The 20,068-nt window shown below is 36.5% G+C and overlaps 1 non-coding gene across 1 annotated transcript; it reads left to right on the top strand.

Annotated features, from left to right (window-relative positions):
* The first annotated feature begins 3,667 nt into the window (after window positions 1–3,667).
* Window positions 3,668–3,771, top strand: LOC115831069. Its single transcript, XR_004026616.1, has one exon. It is a non-coding gene; the product is annotated as a small nucleolar RNA U13 (small nucleolar RNA).
* Window positions 3,772–20,068: the final 16,297 nt, after the last annotated feature.

Below are 20,068 nucleotides of genomic sequence, written 5' to 3'. Positions count from 1 at the left end.
TATATCACCCCAAATGCCACAAGAATACACAAATTTGAAGAATCTCAGCTGAGACTGTAAGCCTCCGTGATCTTTGTAAATGGAAGTAATAAAAATTGTTTAAGACAAAAGAAGATGCTTGATATCCCTGGAAGGTAGACATATGGACCATGATGAAGACTACCTCCTTGACAAAGAGGAGGGAAGAAGACTGATGGCTGCAGTAATTAGAGGAAGCCGCTGGACCAGTGTTCCTGAGTTGCACACAGGAAAATGCCCTGAAATTCCACTCCAGCACTTTTGTTATCAAGCTTCCCCAACAGAAAGCACTGTTCTGGGAGAACATACCACAACCGTTTTTCTTTATAGAGGACATCTGCCAAAGGTTGACCTTGTCAGAGGCTACATTTTGAAAAATAATTAAGATAGAGAAAGCTTCCTCCACTTATATAGAGATAGCAAGTAAAAAATTCTTGCTAAAATTATAAATTGCTGATCTCTTCTCCTACCAAGTTAGGCCATTAGTGTATTTACCACAGCTTTATATATTTTCCCCCCATTTATCAGATTGTGTGTGTGCAGTGTGTGTGTTCAGGGGGGATCTGTCAGCATACCTTGTTAGTCAAGAAGTTTTACTGTCAACTCAGACAAGTTCCAAACATTGTACAGATTCACAGAGAAGCAAATTGGTTTTCTGGCCCCAGAAGACTCCCTGGGTTGTATTATATGAGTACAGGCAAGGCAAGCTCGGGTTGATCAATTAGTGGGAGATTGCAGGGGCACTTCTGTAGTGCAGACTAAAACAAGAACCTTCCTAGAATGGCAGGGAGCTTGTGAATCAAGTCTTCCTGGATTAAAAGTCATCACAGACTATAAATTCCCAGGACCAATTCAAATATGTGAATATCATATAATTCATTAGAAATGACTACTGGGTCATTTGGTTTTATGGGTGCCATGTTAGTTAGGAAGGTACAGTTTAAGAGGAAGATGAAAGTATATATCAATTTCTTCATTTATTAATAAAATAAAATTTACAAAAAGTTACAATATTTTATGTTATATATTAGTCATTGAGTACCCAATAAAAGAAAATTTTCAAAAAAAATAACTTTTTACAAGTAGAAACAGACTTTATTTGGAAACATGAAATACATACATTTTGTCTCTTACCTGGAAGTATTATCAATATTTAAAGATAGCATTTAAAAATGTTGTGTATGGTACCTACTTTCTCAAAGTAAAGGTGTTTGCAAGAAAAACACTACTTATTAGGCAGGCTCTAAAGAGTAAAAATCAAACAAGTAAACAAATAACACAATTATGTTGAAAAACAAAAGGTATCCAGTAAAAGAGAATAACTAGGTATTGTATTCAATCTTATTCAGATTAGTGAGTAGATAGTTTTGTTTTCAATTATTCAATGATACAATAAAATAATAATCATGTGTGTTTTACATGCCATTTCCAATAATATGTGTGTTTTATATGCCATTTCCAATAATATGAACATTGACAGAGTTAATACAGAATATAGTTAATATAGCTAATATAGAAATATAAAATATAGTTAATATAGAAATTTCTCTCAAGCTATGCTTACTGGAGATGGAGTAACATGGAGAACAAGTTCATTTATTATACTCACAAGATTAAATTCTTCAAGCCCTAAACCTACTGCAAAAAGCCCTTATGTTGTATTCCTGGTTATAGTTCAAATCAATTAAACTAGTGGATAAATAATTAATGCTTCTTGTAAATAATGCAAGGGATTTATTTGGCTAGTATCACATTTCTTCTATGTGAGTGATTCTCTATATTGTTGGTTACATGCCCAAAATCTAACATCTCAAAAGAACAAAACACTTCTAGAGATGTACCTGTTAAAAATAATTCAAGTTATTCTGTCAAATATGTATAAACTTGTATATTTTTCTTCATTAAAGCATTTATTAAGCTAATACCTCTACATATATAAATGGACAGTTTTAAAGACAAATATCTATCTATAGGAATGTATGTGTAATTGATTTACTTCAAAGAAAATAAAAAATAATTCTGTGCAAATTTGTTATACCTATACTTTTATTTAATTTGTGATCAAAAAAAAATCCAACTTCATTGATCCCCTAAAAACCACCTCTTTTTTATGTTTTTATCATGTGAAAATTTGATAAAGAAAGTATTACTTACTTGACTACAAATCAGATACACACTTGGATTTAAGAAGGGGAGAATGGAAACAATTGCAATCCAGGGAAAATAAATTGTATAAACAACAACATGGGAGAGCATACAGGTGGATACATTCAGGAGCTGCTGCATAATAACTGTCATGGAGTCTTGGGCTGCCAGTTGATTCCAAAGCCTGTGGAAGGAATGGCCCAGCTTGATCTCCTCGTAGGAGGGCCTGAGTGCTGTCTGCTCACTGGAAAGCATCCAGAGGAGAAGCATTCCTAGGACCCATCAGTCACAAATAAGCTCTGCCTCAGAAACCTGCAGGAGGTGGATTCCATGAAAGAGACTGACATTAGCTAAAGGAGGTCAGAAGGACCCTAGGTGAGATAAGTGGCTTCAAGCATCTCAGGCCTAGTGTAGGGATCTGATTTCAAAAATAGATAGATAGAGTATATATTATAAAGGCTTTTCCAGGGTAAGTACAATTCCTTCTCCCAGGACTGCAACTGTAGTGACAAAGAAATACATGATTCTTAGTCTTAGTTTGGTTCATTTTTTTTTTTATTTATTTTTATTTTTGAGACAGGATCTTGCTCTGCCACCACCCTGTGGTGCCCTCATGCCTCACTGCAGCCTCGACCTCCCAGCTCAAGAGATCTTCCCACCTCAGCCTCTTAAGTAGCTGGGATCAGAGGTGCATGCCACCACAACTGGCTAACTTTTGTAATTTTTGTTGAGCTGGGGATCTTCCATGTTTCCCAGGATGGTCTCAAACTCCTGGGCTCAAGCAATCCGCCTACCTCAGCCTCCAAAGTGCTGGGACTACAAGCATGAGTCACTGCGCCTGGCTCTAGTCTGAAAACTAGGGTGTAGACAACCAACTGAGGCTTTCATGTCAACAAAGCTGTTCATTAGTTGAACAGCTAACAACCAACAACACAGTTGGTTGTCTACACAGTAGCCATCTTCTCCTGTCTTCAACAACTGAACTCTGGTTTTCTTCATCTTCCTCTGAGTACTCATGTCCTTTGTGGAAAGCTGGAATCCTCCTAGAGCCAGGAGCTGCTTACTCATTAGCCTTGGCCAATTCTGAATGTCTCCTTCCTCCGTGTAGGTGTGTGGTCTGTGTGAAACACATTCTGCCTAATAGATACTAAGGAAAGTTTGCTGGAAGGCTCAGAGATGGTTTGTCTCATTCGTGGTAATAGACATAAGATGAGTTTTCTCTATTCTGCCTCTTTGGTAGGTGACCATTAGAAGGGGAAGCAACCATTCCTGGACTATTACGGGAACACCAAGAGAATTGCAGAGAAAGTAAACAGTCATTGCCCTCTTATTTTCATACTTCCTTTCTGTGATGTAATCAAGTCTTCATTGTTGATGCCACTTTTAATAAGCCATCTGCAGTTTATAGACGAGGCATTCTCAGATGTATATTAGGAGGTCAGATGCAAGATGGAAAGACATTAAAGGCAGGTTGAGACAAGATTATCAAGGAGGCAGAAGTCTGATCCTTTTGTAGTTTATAAGCGTGATGATTGGGTTTTCATGCTCATGTGTGAGAAGTGCCTTCCTCAAACCTTGTTATGCTGTTGGTGCATTACTCATGTGACGAGAAAAAAAAGGAGGCAGAAGTCAGACCAAGGGGTATAGGCTTTCCTTGATCAACAGTGGTGAGTCACTGATGGGGTTTGAGAAGAGGAGGGACATGATCAGCACTGCACTTCAAAGCATTATTTTAAACGTTGTGAGTGGGAAGGATTTAAGACAAGGCTCAGAACATTTTGCCACTTGGAACGCATTGTTGAATATTCATAAAAAACTAGTTTATGGCTCAGCATAAATAATTTTTAAACACAAAGTAAAATACAGTATGTGTTGCCATGGAAGTGACAGAGCCTGGGAAGATAATGACAAGCAGAAAAAAAACTGTGCCATTGTAATTTAAATCACTATAAAGCTTTCTAGAATTTAAGTGTGTTTTCAGTCAGAGTATTTTGAATACACAAGGAAAAGATGATGGTTATTTTATCGTTCTTGCTGAGAAAGGAAAGAACAAAGGAGGGGTGTTTCCTCTTTGCACATGAGACCTATAAAGCTAAACAAAATCAAGTTCATGCAATCAAAAAGCTGACTAGGGTTTGAAAGACTGAATGAGTCAATTAACAGTGAAGCTGCAGTGCAGAGCACAGACTGGTGAGGTGCCATTGTTAGCACTGGCTGCAGTCCCCTCATGATGATAAAAACGGCTAACAGGCATCGTCTCTGATTACATGCTAAGCTCTGCACTGACACACAGGCACGAGTCCTCTCTGTATCCTTCACCATCAATCACATGTGCTAATGGTGATGAAGTGTGATGTGGGTAAAGAAGACATTGCTGAATTCAGAGATATGATAAACACAAGTAAATAAAAAATAAAGCCATAGAAGACATAAATGATTAATGCCAGAATTTCCAAAAAGTATGAATTAATAAAGGGTATGAAAAGATGATGGGTATATAGATATTAATATAAAGGAGATAAGTTTTTCAGGGCTTAAAATTGAAAGAAGTGTTAAGCAATTATTTACGGGGGAAATTACTTTATGTAAAAGGGAGAGAGAAGTTATACCAGCAAAAAAAAAATTCCTCAAATAAACTGAGTGCACATAACAAATGTTATATTAAGTCAATGCAAATGAGATTTGAAAGTAGATAGAGAAGAACAAACACACCAAAAAAAAAAAAATCAAACTTCTTCGAACGTATAATTGAAGACAGTAACCTCCCAAAACTATTATGGCAGGAAGCCTCACCTGTCTTAGACTCACCCACTACTATTTCTTGTATGGATGGCAGTGTGGGTGCACTTTGCATATCTCCCTTTATGAAACAGCAATAAGTGAACTCAAGGCATTAAAACTTGGGAAGGAAACTCCATCAGGGATGAGGGCCTTTCTGACTATAGTCAGCCTATTTCTGTAAACCGGAAAGACTGTTCTAGGGCAGGGGTTCTTTAGGCTCCGCCCCCAGAGGTTCTGATCGGTAGGTCTGAGGCAGAGCCTAAGAATTTTCATTTCAACAAGTTTCCAGGTGATGCTGCTGCTGCTTCTGCACACTGAAAACGATTGCACAGTATTAGAGGACTCCGAAGCTCCCTGTGTCACCCTCCAAATAACCAGTGGCTGCTCAAACTCCCTCTGGCTTTCACAGTCAAGCTTCTCAAAAGGGCTGTCTAATAACAGAACATCCAGTTCCTTACTCCCATTCCCTCTTCGGGCCACTTGAATTTGGTTTAAGCTTTGGACTTGCATCAGAAGCTCTAGTCAGAGTTACCAAGCTCTCCAACATCTAGTTAACCTCTTGATCTCAAGGTGCCTTGCTGACCACTTGATTTTCTGGCTCTCAGTAAGGCATACTCTTCTTGTTTTGTTTCCTGATGCCAGGGCACTGCTTTTCAGTCTCTTTTGTTGACCCAAGATCTTCACTGGTTACGATGTTGTAGCTATATTTACTTGTAAAAATTTCAAAGAGATGATAGGAATGTCCTGTTTAAGTCTTTAAATGGCTTCTCCCGTCACTTAGGATCCTTTCACTGTACTGCATTCACAGGACCCCTACAGTTAACCACCAATCATTCTTCAGATCAGTCTCCCTGTGGAAAGCAGTCCTTGCTCCTTCAAAGAGCACCTTGAACTTTGCATTGGCTTGCTAGGGGTGCCATACAAAAGTGCTACAGATGGATTACTCAAATACAGAAAGTACCCCAGCTCTAGAGGCTGGAAGCCCAAGATCAAAGATGTCAGCAGGTTTGATTTCTCCCAAGGCTTCTTTCCTCGGCTTCCAAATAGCCTTTTCTCTATATGTGAGCATCCCTGGTGTCTCTCAGGATGTCCATATCAATTCTTTTTATGAAGACATCAATCAGATTGGATTAAGTCCCCTCCAAATAGCACCATTTTAATTTTACCTCTTTAAAGACCCAGTCTCCAAATACAGTCACATTCTGAGGTGTTAGAGGTTAAATTAAGCCTTCAACACATGAATTTTGGGGGAACAGAATACAGTCCATAACACACTTCTGCATTGCAGCTTTTATCAGATATAATTATAATTAAGTTATTGCTGAACTTCCCTGCACTCCCTGCTGGGGTGCTCAACACTGAGTCTGCAGCACCTGCCATGTGTCTGCCCCATGGAAGGTCAAGGTTCACTTGTTTCCTATTGAACGAAAGAATCATGGTCAGAGAAAAACAAGGATACAATGAACTTGGAACCAGTTTTCCCACCACTTGCCTGGAGATTCCCAAATACAGACTCAGCAAACAAAATGCCTGCGATCCACATGGCTTAGCAGTAACCTCGCCTCTCCCCAGAAACTGGGTGGCTAGTCTGATGCAAAGGGCAATGCCCTACCCCTTCAGGGGACAGATGCAATTCCAAGGCAGAAAAATCAAGCAATTCAAGGGAAAGTGTTCAGAATCTAAAAATCCACTTGCTGGGCTATGTGAAGTTGATGACCAAACACAATTCTCTCCCCAGTTCACCTTCTCCAGCAGCTAAATCCAAAAATGCAAATAATCAATATCCAATCTCGTAGTCCAGGTTCTCATTATTGGATCTAATAATGCCAAAGCAAACATGGGTACAAGGAAAATCTATTCTTTCTGTGCTGCTGCATCCTTTCTTCTGCCCTTGGTCAGGCTGAACAAGACACACTTCCTTATGTGCAGGCTGTTGTCCAGCACCAGGTTGTTAGACATTATGTAGCAATCATATAAAATTAATTTAACTTTTTACTTTATGGTTAAACACAATTACTGTTCTTTGGAAAAAAAGAAACTTTACACAAATACATATAAAGTAAAAAATGTTGTCATTCAGAAAATTGGCCCATGTGTGTCTAATTTTATATGCATACATTAAAATATGCATGCATAGTTTATGCAAACATACACATTAAATGAAAAGGCAAGTATTCTAGTCATTGATTTTTCAGGTGCTTTATCTTTATAGTGATCTTTCTAATTGTGAGAAACCCTTTAGATCTTTTAGGTTTCACTATTAGATCTATCTCTTTTGTCCATGTAGAACTGGTTTTGGTATATTCTGTAATGTAAAGAATATAATTATTCTTTCTTTTTTTATCTTTTTAAAGTTACAAAAACTCTTCCTTTAAACATTTAAAATAAAACATTGCTTATTTAAAAACATCAAGAGATTCGATGAACTTTTGAGTAAAATGAGATGATGATCCATTGTTTCTTCTTTCCTCATACCCTCAACCCACCCCTCAGAGGTCATTACAGGTTACATTTTTCATGTAGATTTACAGACATTCTTCTTTCATACCTCATTAGTAGGCTAGTGTCATAGTCCCATTCAGGCTGCTATATAACAAAGTGTCTTAGATTGAGTAACTTATAAACAATGGAATTTATTGCCCACAGTTCTGGAGGTTGGAAAGTCCAAGATCATGGCCCAGCAGATTTGTGTCAGGTGAGGGTTCTCTGCTTCAGGTGTGGTCCCTGCTAGCTGTGCCTTCACGTGGTGGAAGGAGCCCTTGGGCCTCATTTATAAGGGCACTAGTCCTATTGTTGAGTGTCCTTACGACCTAATTATCTCCCAAAGGCCCCACCTCTTGATACTGTTGCATTAAGAATTAGGTTTCAGCATATAAATTTTAGGTGGACACAAATCAGATCATAGCAGCTAGTTACACCTCTTCTTTTTTAATCAAATTTCAGCAATAGGTAATGCTGTAACTTGCTTTTTCATACTTAACACTTGCTTGGTCATTTCATGTTTCCAATGTAATTTATTTCATTTTTATTTAAAGTTACATAATATTCCAACATTATAGTGAATTTAACCGTGCAGTCATAGATTGGTATTAAATTTGTTCCTCGTTGTTGTTTTTTTTACTATTATAAATCATATTGCAACAAATATTTCTGTGCATGCTTCATTTTACACAGAAGCAATGATATATGCTGGACTAAATTCTAAGATTTAAATTATCAATTAAATTTTGAAAAAGACTTCCAAACTGGCTCCAAAAAATTTGTATCAACCTACATTCCCACGACTAGTGTATGAGAGTAACCTTTTTTCCTACCTCATCTCAATTTAGCATATTTAAAGTTTTCTTTATTTTTTCAGAACTAATGAACAAAATAGTATCAATTGTATACTTTCCAATGTACCAATGTTTTCTTCTTAGAGTTTTGAATTCTTTGTTTTATATTTGTATTACATATTCTTATTTCATCTTATTTAAATTAGGTTTTCAGCTTTAAATTATTTTTCAACTTATTTGAAGTCTTTATATTCATTTGTTCATGTTTTGTTGAAAGTTGAAATCTTTTTCCTGCTTTATTGATGGCAAATACTTTCACCTATATATTGTTGCCTATTTACCTTCATTTAAAATTATTTTCACTTTTTATGTAGTTCAGCTTCTTAATTTCATTCTTTGCTTAAGAAAGTCCCCCTGTAAGATATATATACATCCCAACATACTTTTGTCTAATAGTTTAGAACTTGTAATTTAAGTTTAGACTTTTTATCAAGTTGGACGTGGCTCTCTTTGCCATGTATGAGTCCAGATGGACCTGCAGTCAGAGAGAGGTCACGCCTGCTCACCCAAGGCCTCTCCTCCCCTTCACGAATCCACTCTAGTCAGGTCTACCAGCTTCTCCAAGGATCTCAACATTGCCAAATCCTATGGTTGCATTTTAATTCCCCTCACATTCTGCCTGATAGGTGTCTTTGATACTGGCATCATTCCTTTTTCCTGGAACGCTTCACTTAGTGTCTGGAGCAGCACTCTCTCCATTCTGGCCACTGCTCTTAGTCTCCTTGGCTAGTCATTGGCCCAACCTCTAAACATTCACATGCACAGGGCTCAGTCCTGGACCTTTTCTCTGTGTCTACGTGCTCTTCCTATGTGAGTTCATCCAGCAAAATGTCTGGGTCTTGGCATATCCAAAAACATATTTATTTTGCCTTCACATTTGAATTATAGTTTCACCTACATAAATGCATTTTCCTCAAGCCAGTCCAAAGCATAGACTTTGGAATCAGGCTTTCTGAACTTGAATCCTTTTCCACCACTTACCTGCTGTGTCTGTGGGAAAGTTATTTAACATCTTTGCATCTAAACTTCCTTCCCTGAAAAAAAAAACAGGCTAATAATAAATATTTACCTCATTGAGTTGTTAAGAAAATTCAAAGAGAAACATGTACAAAGAAGTTAGAACAAAGACTGGGCTAAATATGTTAGCTATCATTATTATTTGATGACATTATGCTTTAAAATAGCTAGTTCTATTCTGTGCATTGCTACTTTATAAGTAACCTTTCCAAGATTTTCTACTTGGAAAGATTTTAGCATTCTTTCTTGAAACATAGACATTTCACTAGGATGGCTCCAAGTGTGAATCTTTTTGCTCCCAAAATATTTCACCTGGGCATTTGATAAGCCTTTGGATCTAAAAGCCTGTCTTTCCTTGGTTCTTGAAATGTTGGCGAAATTGTTAAAAATCAATTCTTTGAATTTTGTTTGTTCTCTACCCCTATGGTTCTTCCTACAGAACTCCTATTATGTAGATATTGAAGCTGCTCGATAGATGTTCCATGCCACTTACCTCACTTTTCTCATGCAGTTTCTTCTCTTTTTCCTTTTACACTCTGTTTTTGAATACCTTTCAGCTTAATCATCCAGATCACCAACATATAAGTACTGCCTTTGAATTATATTCTTTTGGAAATTTTACTTATGATTTCTTAAATAATTTAGGTTGCTTTTTACATATTACTCTGCTCATTCATTATACAGAAAAACATATTTTCATTAAAGCCTCTGCTTTTCTGTTGTCAAAAATGTACCAGATAATTAAGGAGATGACTTGATTAAGACTACTGTAATAGACAAAAGTTTCATTAATAAGGAATCTCTCAGAATAAAAGAAAGAAGATCTAGGATTTTGTGGAGACAGATAAATGAGTGAGTCTTGAGAAATGATGAAGGCAGGTCTTATGTCAAAATACAGAGTGGTCTTTTTAGGTTAGCCATCTCTCAGGACACAAGAGGGTGGGAAAATTTCTTAACTTTTGCTGCTGCTTTCCAGGAGCAAATGACTCAGATAACATTGAACACTGTCAACCATACTCATTTTGGTTTTTTGTTTATTTCATCTGATAGTTGAGTTTGGTAGCTTTCTTTCACACAAGTGAGTTACCATACATTGATGATAATTCTTTCATCTATGTCCACTGTGTGTACTTGTGTAAAATGAGAAAATGCTTATAACGTCATACCTTTCAGCTATTTTCATCAGTCACACAAATCATCATAGATGCTGCCACACTTTCCCACACAAATAATATGTCTGGCCAGCATTGATATTTTCATCAGTGTCTTCATTTCTTAACTTTGTCACAGTTTCTCTTGCTGAGCCCATTCCCGTGTTTCTGTGACAGGCTCCAGTGCTGAAAGTACTGCCAAGCTAGCAGCTCGGTGGATCATAGAAATTATGAGATCCTTCTCTTCCTGTTCCTTTTAATTTGAGTGGTCATATGTTGTTAGTGAAGTGGAATAGAGATAGAACTTTCCAGATGTCTTTTTAAAAATGCATTAAAACACCATACACAGGATCCCATTAGTACTGTTCATCATGCAGGTTGAAGGAGCTCAACTGCATAAATAATAGTCTTAATTTGGTTTCCAGCTTATTTTAGTATTCAAATAAAGACGCTCAAAGATTTCAGGGAGTCATCCTGCCTAATTGCCTCCACCCTATCTAGTATCTGAAGGATAGAGATTGTAGACTTCTGTTAATCTCACAGTAGTTCTACAGGTTGGACTTGTTTAAAACCATGATGACCAGGAGCACATTATATGTTTATATTTACAGGTGGGCATCCCAATAATTAGTTTCTTGGAAGTGAGTTAGGGAAATTACACTGCTTCTCACAGATGAAGAGTCCACCTGGGAGCCTCCAGGATCAGAATACCCATATTGATTTTTTTGGTTGTGGCAATCTAATACTTCTGTTAAAAACAACTTTCAAATCCAGATGAAATGCACAGAGAAAAACTTGTCTGAGGGCATTGGAGAGATATTGAACCCCCCAGCACCTAAAAGCACAAAATTCCAGAACAGGAAACTTCCAGAGAGGTAAGGCAGCATTCCTTCAGGGCATTTGCCAATTCTAGGCCTAGTGAAAAAAAACTGAGATCCAAAAATAAGGACAAGAACCAGAGAAACCTGAAAAACGTTTACAGTGTTGCAGAGCTAGAGGGAGGGGTTAGAAAAAAACACTGGAGAAGACAGGATTCTAGAAAGAAAGAGGAAGGTCAGAGAACTCAACACTTCACCCACTCCACAATCTCATTCTCATGTCTGAAGCTGCTTGTTACAGAAGGCCAAGAAGTTAACGAAACAACCTGACATTCTTGAGAACTAAGGAAAAAAGGATTAGCACAATTCAGGATCACCCGAGGGGGATAAATCCCCAGAAATGGGAGAAAATTAGAGAGTGATAGAGTGCTATAAAACCTTGCATTAACTCAGGTTCGAATTGGATTAGGGTAGTTAACTCTATTGTATCTACAAGAAGAAAACACTTTATAAATCTCTACAATTTTTCTAATATAACGCACAGCATTTAGAATACAAGTCACTCCAATAAATAGGATCAAAGGATCAAAAAAGAAGTATAAAAAACAATTTCAGAAGTGGTCTAGTTTGTTATTGGAGTTTTGAACAAAGATTTTTAAAAGATATGTATAATACATTCAGAAAATAGAAGAAAAGATTTTTAATTTCTTTAAAAATATATAGCTAACAATCTAATGGAGGAGTAATGTTGCATAAAATATCTCCTGATGAATCTAATAGAAGAAAAATGAAAAAAGACAAATGGTTCAAATATAAAATAAATATAAGCTGATAAAAAGACAAATATATCAGTAATTATATTAAATGAAATGCCCTAGTTTAATTAGAAGACTAATACTGTCATGCTAGATTATTTTCATAACAATGCGCTGCTTTCAAGAAACATACTTTATAAGATTAAAAATTATAAAAGTTTAAGTGAAGATTATAAAATTTAAGTAAGTTTGAAGTAAAGATAAAACTATACCACGCAAGAACTAACCAAAAGAAAGCACACGATGCTTTGCTACTGCTAGTAAATAGATATTTTAATGATAAGAGTCCATGCACAAGGGAGATATTATAATTCTAAACTGATATTAACCCCCAAAAAAGCCTTAATACACACACACACACACACAGAGAGAGAGAGAGAGAGAAAGAGAGAGAGAGAGAGAGAGAATATGTAAAACTAGTAGAATGCAGCTAAACATTTGTTTAGGAAAAGTTTATTTTTAAATACAATATGAGAAATTAAAGAAAGTTAGAAATCAATTATCAAACTCTGTCTCAAAAACTTAGAAAACAGCAGTAAATTCAATCCAAAGAAAATACAAGGAAGAAAATTGTGTGTAAGTTTTGGTTTTAAAATAAGAAAACACACAATATAGAAAAATCCAGAAAACCAAACCTGTTTTTTCTTAAGACTAATAAAATGTATAGGCTTATATATAACAAAACTGAATTATTTAAAGCATAAATTATCAATAGCAAGAGTAAAAAACAAAACATCATTAGAGATCCACTGACATTATACAATTAATAAGAGACTATTATGAACATTATTTGAGCAAACACAGTTTACAAAACATGAAATTGGAAGGAATGAAAATATAAATAGACATCTTTATTTAAAGTAATTAAATTTGTAATTAAAGAACTATTCATCTCATGAAGAAATCTATAGGCCCAGATGACCTCATTGGTCCATTCCTTCAAGCATTAAAATTTAAAAAAAATACACAAACTTTTATGACAATGAAAATGAGGGCAGTTCAGCATTCTATGAGGTTGGAACAAACTTGACACAAGAGATTATCGAGGACATAACAGAAAAATTATAGATCAATTTTTGTTATGAACACAGAAGCAAAAATATATGTATATAACATTGGAAATCAAATTTAGCAATATAAATATAAGATAATACATCATGACCAAATTGAGTTTATTCCAGGAATACAAGGTCAGCTAACAGTTGAAATTCAGTTTATTTCCACAGGAAAAGTAAAATTTTTTTAAAAAAAGAAAAAATACACAATTATTTCAATATATGTAGTAATAGTTCTAACATCCATTTATGACTAAAACAAAAACTCTTAGCAAACTGGAACTAAAAGTTGTCCCTTAGTTTGATAAAAATATTTATAAAATGTCTGCACAAATATACTTAATGGTGAAACAGTGAAAGCTTCCCCCTGGAATTAGGAACAATTCAAGGAGGCTCACTATGACTGCTTCTATTCTATTCTGCAGGAAATTGTAGCCAATGCAATAAGACAAAGAAATAGCAGATGTTGCTTACAAAGAAGGAATTAAGCTATTCCTATTTGTAGAGTTTATGATGGTACATATACAAAATTCAAAAGACACTGAAAATAGGCAATTAACATTAAATGTAACTAGGTGGCTGGACACAAGATCAACACACAAAAATTAATCAATAAATCAATGTATTTATATATATTAGTGACAAACAAGGAAAAGTTTTCTTCTAGATATCAATTTTAGTAATAGGAAAATATCAGAAATATCTAATGCAAATTTATTTTAACATATAAGACTATTACTTTAAAATTACAAGACAGTATTAAAAGAAACTTAAAAAAGCTGAATAAATGAAAGGATATGCCAAATTCATGTTTGAAAGGTGGGTGGCAAGAGTGGCCTGGGCTGAGATGCACCAAGAATACTGTAAACATATGCTTTGCCCCAAACTTATCTATTAATTCAACTTAACTTTAATTACAATCCCAGCATGTAGTTTTTGTTGAAGTTGTCAAGCAGATTCTTAAACCTATATGAAACAAAAAAGAGCCAAGGCCACCTAAGACCAATGTGTGGAAGAATAAAAGTAGATATTTTCCAATGCCATATCCTGAAACATCCTAAGGTATAGAATAGATAAATCCATACTAAATTTTACATTGTACTATTGGTGCATTTATAGACAAAAAGACCAATGAAACAGAACAAGGACTCCAAGAACAGAACTTGTATATACATGGTCACTAGATTTATAGCAAAGTGACCCTTCAGTGTAATGGGAAATGATTTTTTAAAAAATGTAACTAGGTCTACTAGATATTAATATGAAAGAAATGAATCTTGATCCTTCATATCATATGCATAATAAAAACCACAAAGAAAATTTAGATCTTCAGGTGAAAGATTTAAAAATATAAAGTTTTACAAGGAACTAAGATAATATTTTCATATCATTAGAGTAGGCATATATTTTTCAAACAATGCACAAAAAGCACTTACCAGAGATGAAAATCTTGACAAATTGTATTAGACTAAATTTAAGAGCACTCGTTTATCAAAAGAGCACCATTAAGAGAGCAAATCAGAGTGGGCAAGATCTTTATAATACACATATCTAACCAAGGACTCATATCCATAATATATGCACAAAATATCTACAAAAGAATAAGAAAAGGATATCTAATAGAAAAATGGCAAAAGATTTGAACAGATTTTCACAAAAATGGACATCCATATGAATAATAAACCTAAAAAAATTGTTCAACTTCATTAGTAGTCATTAGTAGCCACTAGACAACCATTAGAATGGTTAAAATGAAAAATGCAGATAATACCAAGTGCTGACAAGGATGTGCGGTGACTAGCATGCTTGTGCACTCCTTGTAGGAGTGTGTATTGATGCAACCTCAAATTGATGCAATTTGGTAACAGCCTCTACACCAAGTGTGTGCAAATCCTCTTATCCAGTGGTTTCTCTTCTAGCTGTGTTCTCAACAAAATGCATGTAGCAGTTATTTAAAAGGCCTGCACAAGAATGTTCATAGTGACACCATTTATAAAAGACCCAAATTTGAAATATCCTAAATGTTCAATGGCAATGGAATGAATAAATGAGTATTGGAATATTCATTCAATAGAATTCTATAACAGAAATACTATAATAGACCATCTATGTCCTGTAGGCCAAATCTGGCCTGCAGCCTGTTTTGGTATGGGCCTGAAGCTAAGAATGTGTTTTTAACATTTTGAAAGATTTGTTTAAAAAATACATTTTAATAAGATATTAGACAGAGACTGCACATGGCCTGAAGAGTCTAAAATATTTGCTACCTGACACTTTACAGAGTTGTCAACCCCTACACAGCACTGACATTGAATGAAATATTGCTGTATACTCTAATCTAAATGAATCTCACCGACTTCATATTGAGGAAAGAAACTAACGACAAAGGTACATACTATATGATATACTCCATTTATATGTGTTTCAAAAGCAGGAGAGACTAATCTAGGAGAGCAGATTGTTGTAACAATGGCTAGCTGTGTGGATAAATCTTGGCTGCAAGGAGGCGCAATGTGGCCTCTGAAGTGAAGTGCCCTGATTTTCCATCTGAAGATGGTTACATGGGTGTGTTTCCTACACGGGAATTCAGTGAGATCCACAATTGGTTTGTGGACTTTTTGGAGGCCGTTTTAATTAAATCAAAACTTAAAGTAGCCTCCTAGACAAATAATGGAGGCTCAATGTCAGAATGTGGGGAATTCAGGGAGCTGCCCACAGTTATCCCATCACCTGCCTAGCACCCCCTCCTCCAAGTGCTGCCTTCTGAATGTCAGGTTTTTCTGTAGAAGCACACTTTCTTGGAAACCCATCTTCCTGAAGATCTATTTTTGTCTACATAGGATTGCAGGTTCTTCGGTTCCTTTAGGCTTCACAATTAATTTCGTTGCATTTGATTTACACTTTTCAAAAATTCTTCTTTGTTATAGTTTTCCATCAGCTCTCATATGTACTTTACAACTTTTATATTTTTTTCTTCTTAGTCTTTATTTTGATAAAATGATTTTCAATCTTGTCATCAAGTAAAAGATCTGATATCATTTGAAATATCATATTTAAAATATATATATATCTTGTGGTAAGTAGTACTTTATGCTTCACAATTGTTTTATATACATGACTCAGAATTCAAATAGAAGAGTAAGTATTTAAAGATTGCCAAAGCAGTTTTGAAAAAAGCAAACTGAAGTATGTGTGAATGCTGAGAAATAAGGCTCAGACTAGCATAAAGCAAAACATGTTAAAAAGTTATTGTAATAAAAACAGTATGTCTGTGGTACAAGTACAGGCAAGTAGAAGAATCAAACAGAGTAAGAGTTCTGGATGAATTAAAGGCAAGAGGTGGGAGGATGAATATTAATGTGTCAAGAAAATTGGCTCATCCATTTGAAAAGGGAAGTTTTCCTTAAATATAATTCCGAAGGCCAAAGTGTTAAACTTTTAAAAAAACAAAGTAAATAAACTTAGTAACACAAAAATACACCATCTATAAAGTAAAATACACCAAATAGACTGGAGGCTGAGCACAAAGGCTCATACCTGTAATCCCAGCACTTTGGGAAGCCAAGGCGAGTGGATCACTTAAGGTCAGGAGTTTGAGATCAGCCAGGCCAACATGGTGAAACTTCATCTCTACTAAAAACCAATAAAAATTAGCCAGGCATGGTGGTGCATGCCTGCAATCCCAGCTACTTGGGAGGCTGAGGCAGGAGGTTTAACCCAGAAGGCGGAGGTTGCAGTAAGCTGAGATCGCACCACTGCACTCCAGCATGGGTGACAGAGCAAGACTCTATCTCAAAAAAAAAAAAAAAAAAAAAAGAAAAGAAAAATGGACTGGAAAGAAACTCACAACATAAATATACATATATGTGCATATACATATAAATCAGAAAAGACATGTGCTAAGAATATACAAAGAGATGTCAAAAAATCAAATAAGATCCCACATTTCTCTCCTCATGTGCTACAGTCTAAACTCCATGGGATACATAAGTCCCCGTCTTTGGCCCTTTCTTCCCTCTCTCCCATCCCTAAAACTCTCCCAATGTTCCCTGTGTAATACAGTTTGCACAATCCCCCATATCGTCATCCTGTTTTCTCAATGTTCCGTTCACCTTCTTGATCTAATAGAATCTTATCCCTTCCCTGCTTTACCTTTCAAACATTGGCTGTCTGTTTTTGTTTTCTTTTCTATGACCTTCATGTTGCTAAACCTGTAGGTAAAATAAGTGCCTTTCTTGTTTTTTTTTTCTTTCATTACAGACTGCTTTTCCTTTGTGCTCCAAAAACAAGACATAACAAACCAAATCAAAACAAAACACAGTTTTGGATATAATGTTATCAGATTAAATCACCGCTACCTCTTCACTGTGGCTTTTCCCTGCTGGTTCCAACGGCATCCCCTTCATTTCCCTGGATCACTAGGCCTATTTAACTCTTCGTGATTTCAATACTCAATGCTCAGGACTCAGTTCCTTGTCCTTCTCTCCTCCAGGGAGTTTTCTCCCTTTGCTGTCTCAGCCATCCCCCCATGATCTTACCCTAGCTCTTTCCATCACTGTAACCCTCCTTAGCTTTAATTTAATGTATCCCGCTATGCACCCCACCTCCTATTTTTAAAATATTTTTTCCAGTACCTTGAACTCAACAATCTTTCAACCTCATGGGAACTTTTATTCTACTGATTCTACTAACATTTTTCTCAGGCAATTACTCCTTAATGGTCTCACTCCCCTTTCTACCCAACTTAAATTCTATAGCAGGGGTCCCCAACCCTGGGGCTGCTGACTGGGACTGGTCTGTGGCCTGTTAGTAACCGGGCCACACAGCAGGAGGTGAGCAGCTGCGGGAGAGCACTACTGACTGAGCTCCACCTCCTGTCAGATCAGTGGGGCATTAGATTCTCCTAGGAGCATGATCCCTGTTGTGAATTGCACAGGCCGGGGATCTAGGTTGCATGCTCCTGATGAGAATTTAATGCCTGGTGATCCAAGGTGGAACAGTTTCATCTCAAAACCATCCCTGACCCCTGGTTCATGGAAAAATTATCCTCCACGGAACTGGTCCCTGGTGCCAAAGACGTTGGGGATCGCTATTCTATAGGCAATTGTTAAAATCACTCTTTTTCATAATCACTTGACAAAACTACAACCCTGGCTCACTCTGTTTCTGGGACCACCCCTCACTTGAGCCTGTGTGCTGAATGAGGCTGGAGGAGAGACAACCAAAACTAAGCAGATGTGCACTAGCTCATGACCATCAACCTCAATTTTCATACATCTTCCATCTGTGTCTTCTCTCTCTCTTATACATCTATTTTATACTTTCTCCTCTCCCCTGAAATTTTCAACAGCTTCATCCCCCTTCTCACTCTAATATTTCCTGTGAAGAAAATTTAAGGAATCTTAAAAGAATTTCCACACATCTCATTTTCACATCTACGGCCTACAGGTACCTCCACCTACATACACTGCCCTTTTGCCTGTTACTACAGAACCACCCATGTTTCTGTCCAAAGCTAATCCCTCCCAGTGGCCATGAGGTTTCCTCTTCATCAGTAAAAAAATCTTTATCGAATCATTCTGTCAGTACATACATATGTTTTTATGTCTCCTTTAAAAAAAATAAAATAAAACAAAAAATAAAAACAGTTCTCTTCATTTCCAAACCAGTTTTTCTCTCTCTTATCCTCTTAAACACACCCTGATATGTCCTTTAACTCGTCAGTCCGCCAAAACTTCTTTTGTCTAGCTTATAAATGACTTCTATGTTGATAAATCTACTGTCAATTCAAAGACATCACTGAACTTGATCTATCAACAGCATTTTACACAACTTATTTCTTCCTCCTCCTTAATACATTTTCTTCACTTGTCCTCCAAGATCCCACACTTGCCCAGTTTTTCCTACCTCCCAGATTATTCTGCTATTCACTTTCTTCCACAGCCCCTTCTTCTTCACCCTGAAACCTTCATGTTGCCCCACCCCAGGCTCGGTCTTTGTTCTTCACTTACCAGTCTACACACACATCCTTGGCAGTCTCTTCAACCCTCAGAACTTTATACAGTTTCTCTGTGCCAAATTCCTATCTACAGTCCTGCTCCTGCACTCCCTCCCAAACTCCGGATATATTTAACATGTACTCAACTTATTTGCAGGTTTTATAGACATTCCAAACCAAATATTTCCGTTACAAAATTATAACTGCTATGAAAAAAAAAGGATTAGAGTCAGGAGGACCTGGAGTGAGATGTGGGGTGCTGGTGGAGATGTGTTACTGTGTTGATTAGGCGTATGGCAGTTAATACTCATGAGCCAGTGATGGATTCTTCAAGCAGATTCTGTTCTATTCACCAGAAATACAGCAGTAGAAAGAAGAGGCAAAAACTCTCACCTTATCGGAATTTACATTCTAGGCCAATATTTATTTTCAAGTTATATAAAGAATTACTTACAAAATTGATAAATAAAATATAAATTGCAGGCAAGAAATAATAGATAATTAAGTATGCTTATGAAATTAAAGGTAAATGAGAGTTTTTTGGGGTGGTTTTTTTTTTGAGACCGAGTTTGCTTTGTTACCCAGGCTGGAGTGCAGTGGCGTGATCTCCACTCACTGCCACTTCTGCCTCCCAGGTTCAAGCGATTCTTGTGCCTCAGCCTCCTGAGTAGCTGGGATTGCAGGTGTGCACCACTATGCTTGGCTAATGTTTGTATTTTTAGTAGAGACAAGGTTTCACCATTTGGCCAGGTTGGTCTCAAACTCCTGACCTCAAGTGATCCGCCTGCCTTGGCCTCCCAAAGTGCTGGAATTACAGGCGTGAGCCACTGCACCCAGCCATAAATGAGTTTTCGAAGATACTAGTTTAAGGAAAAAAAAAAAAAGGACTTTTCAGCAGACTTCTGCAGAGTTTATATTTGTTGCATTAAGAAAGA

The sequence above is a fragment of the Nomascus leucogenys genome, chromosome 17 (genome assembly GCF_006542625.1).
Source record: "Nomascus leucogenys isolate Asia chromosome 17, Asia_NLE_v1, whole genome shotgun sequence".
In the NCBI taxonomy this organism is placed as follows: domain Eukaryota; kingdom Metazoa; phylum Chordata; class Mammalia; order Primates; family Hylobatidae; genus Nomascus; species Nomascus leucogenys.
The sequence above is the reverse complement of the archived record's forward strand: the minus strand, read 5'-3'. Positions and strand labels throughout refer to the sequence as shown.